General features: G+C 34.6%; 1 pseudogene; it reads right to left on the bottom strand.

Annotated features, from left to right (window-relative positions):
- Positions 1-3,557: 3,557 nt before the first annotated feature.
- LOC107541185 (calmodulin-alpha pseudogene) lies at positions 3,558-4,007 on the bottom strand (annotated as a pseudogene).
- Positions 4,008-6,165: the final 2,158 nt, after the last annotated feature.

Raw genomic sequence — 6,165 nt, 5'->3', positions numbered from 1 at the left:
ATGTCATCTGCAAATAGTGACACTTTTCCTTCTTTCTCACAATTTGAACACCTTTTGTTTCATCCTCTTGTCTGATTGCTCTGGCTAGGCCTTTCACAACTATGTTGAATATGACTGGTGAGAGTAGACATCCTTGTCTTGTTCCTGATTTTTAGAGGAAAAGTTTTCAGTTTTTCACCATTGAGCATGATATTTGCTGCAGATTTGTCATATATGGCCTTTATTATGTTGAAATACTTTGCTTCTATACCTATTTTATTGAGTGTTTTGTTCATAAATGGATGTTGCACCTTAAAAGCTTTTTATGTATCTATTGATAAGATCATATCATTTTTATCTTTTATTTTGTTAATGTGGTATATTACATTGATTGATTTAGGTATGTTGGAATCATCCTTGTGCACTTGAAATGAACCCCACTTGATCATGATGTATTATTTTTTAACATATTGTTGGATTCAATTTTCTATAATTTTGTTTAGGATTTTTACATCTGTATTCATCAGAGATATTGGTCTGAAGTTTTCTTTTCATGTGTCTGTGTGTTATCCTTGTCAAGTTTTTGTATCACAGTTATGTTCACCTCACAAAATGTGTTAGGAAGTATTACCTCTTCTGAGTTTTGGAAGAATTTGAGAAGGATAGGTTTCAAAATCTTTTTTGAACATTTGGTAGAATTCACTGGTGAAGCCAATGGTCCTGGACTTTTCTTTCATGGGAGGTTTTTAATGGCTGTTTTAATTTCCTCACTGCTGATTGATCTATTTAGATTTTCCACTTCCAGATTCAGTCTAGGAAGGTTATGTATTTCTAGGAACTTATTCATTTCTTCTAGGTTCTTGAATTTTGTAGCATATAGTGTTTCAGAATATTATAGTATAATCCTTTTGTATTTGTGATGTCTGTGGTAACTTCTCTTTAACTTCTAATTTTGTTTATTGAAGTCTTTTCTTTTTTTTCTATAGTACGTGTAGCCAGGATTTTGTCAATTTTATTAATCTTTTCAAAGAACCAGTTATTTGTTGTATTAATTTTTGTATAGTCTTTTTGTTCTCTATTTCATTCAATTTTGCTATACTTTTTAATGTTTCCTTTCTCTTGCTGACTTTGTGTTGCTTTTGTTCTTCTTTTCCTTGTTCTTTAAGATGGTATGTTAAGTTGTTTGCTTGGGATTTCTCTTACTTCTTGAGATAGGCCTGTATTGATATAAACTTCCCTCTTATTACTGCTTTTGCTGAACCTCAATTTTAGGTATGTCGTATTGTCATTCTCATTTGTCTCAATGTATGGTTTGATCTCATCTTTAATTTCTTGTTTGACCCAGGCACTTTTTAGTAGTATGTTGTTTAATCTCCTCATATTTGTGTTTATTTACTTCCTTTTTGCAGTTGATTTCTAATTTCAAGACACTGTGGTCAGAGAATATGCTTGGTATAATTTCAATCTTCCTGAATTTGATGAGGATAGTTTTGTGACCCAACATATGGTCTATCTTTGAGAATATTCTATGTGCACTAGGGAAGAATGTATGATTTAAAGTTCTGGGATGAAAGGCTTTGTAAATGTCAATTATGTTCATTTAGTCTAATGTGTCATTTAAGGCCAATATTTCTTTATTGACTTTCTGTTTGGATGATCTATCTAATGCTGTCAATGGAGTATTATGTTCCCTAACTATGATTGTGTTTTGATCTGTTTCTCTCTTTAGTACTGTTTATTTACATATTTTGGTACTCCCTGATTGGGTAAATATATATTAAGAATTGTTATGTATTCTTTATGTAGTGTCCCTTTCATCATTATAAAATGTCCATATTTGTCCCTTGTTGCCTTTGTTATCTTGAGATCTATTTTATCAGATATAAGTATGGCTACACCTGCTTTTTTGTGGATGTTATTCACTTGGATAATCATTTTCCACCCTTTCACTTTGAATCTATCTTTGTCTTTGGAGCTTAGATGTGTCTCCTGAAGGCAGTATATGGTTGGGTTTTATTTTTTATACAACCTGATATTCTGTGCCTTTTTATTGGTTCAGTCCATTTACATTTATGGTATTTATTGATGCATGAAGATTTCTCATATCCATTTTGTCTGTTGTTTTCTGGTAATTCTGTGCCTCCATTGGTTTTTCTTTGTGTTTCTGTATGGTTTTGTTTGGTGGTATTCCAAATTTATGTCCTCTGTTTCCTCTTTTACTATGTTAAGTGTCTCTGTTTGGGGATATTTTGAGAGTGGTTTCCATTAGATTTATGAAATAGAATGTTTCATATATACAAAAGTCACTTTTCTTTTGAATGAATCTGGCCTCCATCTTCCTTTGCCAATTGAGACCATTCCCCCTCCTCTTTTATGTTTTGGTTGTCACAAATTATCTCCGTTTATGTTGTAAGTTTGTTGTTGATCTTACTCATTTACTTTTAGTTTTCTACTCTTTGTTTCAGATAGAATAACCTCCTTGAGTATTTATGGTAATGGAGGTCTTCTGATGCAGAATTCCTTCAACTTTTGTATGTTTGGGAAAGTCTTTAATCTCCTTCATATTTAAAGGATAATTTTGCTGGATATATTATTTTTGGCTGATAATTTGTCTCTTTCAGTAGTTGAATATTTGATACCACTTTTCTGGCTTGTAAAGTTTCTGCTGAGAATTCTGATGTTAACCTAATAGGTTTTCCTTTATAAGTTACTTTTTCCCCCCTGGCTACTTTTAGCATCTTTTCTTTGTCATTTTTTTTCACTTACATTTTATATTCAATATTATTCTGTATTAGTTTCAGATGTACAGTATAATGGTTAGACAATCATGTACTTTACAGAGTGGTCCCCCAATTATTTCAAATACCCATCTGGCCCCATACATAGTAACAGTATTATGACATTATTGATTATATTCCCTATGCTATAATTTACATCTCTGTGACTATTCTGTAACTACCAATTTGTACTGCTTTGATGGAGGTTAAAAATGTTCCATTGATAAACAAATATAAAATTTGAATGGAGTTGAGGCAAATTGTGCAATAAGCAGATGTACTTCAAGTTGCTAAACAAAGTTTAAAAATCAAGTATCAATAAAAGAAAACGTTTCTGGTACAGTTCCAGCAGTATAAAAAAACAGTGCATGAGTACCTGTATAATACACCCATTTGCAATAGTGCAACTTTTAACCACATATAATTGACCATTCATAGTCCATGCATTTAAAACTCCACACCTCAACAACAACAAGATGACATTTCCTGAAGAAAATTAGATTTAAAAAGGCATAACCCAGATGTTCCCTCATTTGACCAACTCCATCTAAGTTTGGATGTGCAGAAAGACTTTGATGTATCCAGAGTAAGCCACATGCAACAAGTTACTTAACCAACTTTCTAAAATAAATTTTCAGAACAATGACAGTAGGATAAGGGAAGAAAACATGGAGGATTGAAGTCTTAATTACTATACATTCTTTTTTTTTTTTTTTTGATAGAATGGGAAACATTTACAAGATGTTACAAAGAAAAAGCATAATCTTGTACAAGAAATTTAACACATTCTATACAAAGTCTTCACTTTGCTCTCATCATTTGTACAAATTCTTCATAGTTTACTTGGCCATCGCCATCAATATCTGCTTCTGTGATCACTTCAGCAACCTCTTCATCTGCTCACTTCTCTCCAAGGTGTGTTATCACATGGAGAAGCTGTGCTGTGCTAATATAGCAATTGCAATACTTATCAAATACATGGAATACTTCACTAATTTCTTCTTCACTGTCTGTGCCTTTCATTTCTCTTGCCATCACTGTCAGAAATTCCAAGAAGTCAATTGTGCCATGACTGTCAACATCCACTTCATTAATCATATCCTATACCTCTGCTTCTGTGGGATTCCATCCAAGATACCTCATGACAGTTCCCAATCCCTTTACTGTTACAGTTTCAGCACTACCACTGTCAAACAATGAAAAAGCTTCTTTGAATTCTGCAATCTGATCTTCAGTAAGTTGGTCAGCCATGCTGCGAGCGCTACTGGTCTCCACACAACCACTCAGCTTGCACACTCCTCTGTGACTTCAATCTGTACTTTTTCTTAAAAAAAAATTTCTTTAATGATGAAAATATTACAGAACTCCCCCATTTTTGTCCCCACTGATCCTCTCCACCCCACATCTGACCTGCTCCCCAGACTTTCATGATACTACTGTCTGTTCCCATGGTTTATGCATATATGCATGTAAGTTCTTAGATTAATCTCTCTCCACCCTTTCCCCCATTTCCGCCTTCCCACTGAGATTCATCAATCTGTTCCATGCTTCCATGTCTCTGGATTTATTTTGTTCCTCAGTCTATTTTGTTTATTAGATTCTACATATGAAAGAGATTATGTAAAACTGAGTCAGGAAGAATCAGAAAACCTGAATAGGCTAAAACAACTGATGGAATCAAAGCAGCAATAAAAAAAAAAACTCCCAGAAAACAAAAGCCCTGGTCTGGATGGGTTCACAGGGGAGCTTTCTAATTCTTTAAGGTGTATGGTTAGTTTGCTAAAAATTTTTCTTGCATTTTGATGTAGACCTCTAGTGCTATGAACTTTCATCTCGGAGCTGCTTTCGCTGTGTTCCATAGATTTTGGGTTGTTGTGTGTTCGTTATCATTTGTTTCCAGGAAGTTTTTGATTTATTTATTGATCTTATTGGTAATCCATTCATTGTTTTATAACATGCTATTTAGACTCCCTGTGTTTGAATGTTTTTGAGTGTTTTTACTGTAGTTGATTTCAAATTTCATGCCATTGTAATCTGAGATGCTTAATATGATTTCAGTCTTCAGAAACTTTGTAGAGACTTGTTCTACATTGAAGGTTATTATCAATAGATACTATTTATTGCCATTTTAATTCTTTATGCCTATGTTTATCTCTGTATTTCTACTTCTAATTACAGTAGTTGCTTTAACATTTCCTGCAATGCTGATTTGGTGATGATAAACACCTTTAGCCTTTTTTTTTTTTTTTTTTGTCTGGAAAGCTTTTTATTTCACCGTCTATCTTGAATGATAGTCTTGCTGGATAGAGTAGTTTTAGTTTCAGATCCTTGTATTGCATTACCTTGAATACTTCATGTCATTCCCTTCTGGTCTATAGAGTTTCTGATGAGAAGTCCTCTGACAGCATTATGGAAGCTCCTTTGTAGGCAACAGATTGTTTTTCTCTAGCTGCCTTTAATATCCTCTCCTTGTCTTGAATTCTTGGCATTTTAATTATGATGTGTCTGGGCATAGGCCTCTTTGGATTCTTCTTTCTTGGGAGTCTCTGTGCCTCCTGAACTTGTGTGACTTTTTCCTTTATCAGGTTTGGGAAGTTATCTGCCATTATTTTTTCAAATAAATTCTCTATCCCTTGCTTATTCTCCTCCCCTCTGGCACTCTTATAATGCAAATATTGTTACATTTCACGTTGCCCCACAGCTCCCTTAAACTGTCCTCCTGTTTTTGAATTGTTTTTGCTTCTGGATCTCTGATTGAGTGATTTTTTTCTACCATGTCTCCTTATTTGCTGATCAAATCCTCAGCTTCCACTAATCTGCTGTTTATTCCTTCCAATGTATTCTTTATTTCTGCGATGTCATTCTTAATTTCCTTCATATTTCCATATATCTTTCATGCTGTTGAGCACCCTTACAATCAGTATTCTGAATTCTATACCTGAGAGATTGATGATTCCCATTTCATTTAGCTCTTTTTCTGTAGACTTCTTTCATTCGGGGCTTGTTTTTTGTCTCCTCATTTTAGCTGCCTGTTTGGGTTTGTTTCTATGTATTAAGTAGCTCTGCAATGACTCTCAGTCCTTTTGGAAGTCTCTGGTGCAAGCCAATGTCAGACACAGTTTGTGACTGGCCCTGAATGTCCTGTTTGAAGCTATCACCTACCTTCAGCTTGAGGTCTCCTCTGCTGGGCCTGGGTTCTGTTCAATGGGACCAAGATGCACAACAAAGTCTCCTTTCCAAGGCTCAGGTCTGGAAGCAGATCAGGCAAATAGTCAAAGCACTGTGAGGTTTGCCCTGTCTGTAAGATGATTAATCTGATTCTCTTAACGAGCCTCAGGCTTTAGAAGCTCCATAGGATGAGGCAGCTGATTGTTATCAGTCTCTTAAGGTGCCTCAGGTGGCAGAAACT

The sequence above is a fragment of the Miniopterus natalensis genome, chromosome X, assembly GCF_054644295.1.
Source record: "Miniopterus natalensis isolate mMinNat1 chromosome X, mMinNat1.hap1, whole genome shotgun sequence".
NCBI lineage: Eukaryota > Metazoa > Chordata > Mammalia > Chiroptera > Miniopteridae > Miniopterus > Miniopterus natalensis.
Note: the sequence above shows the minus strand (reverse complement) of the source record. Positions and strands in the feature narration are given on the sequence as shown.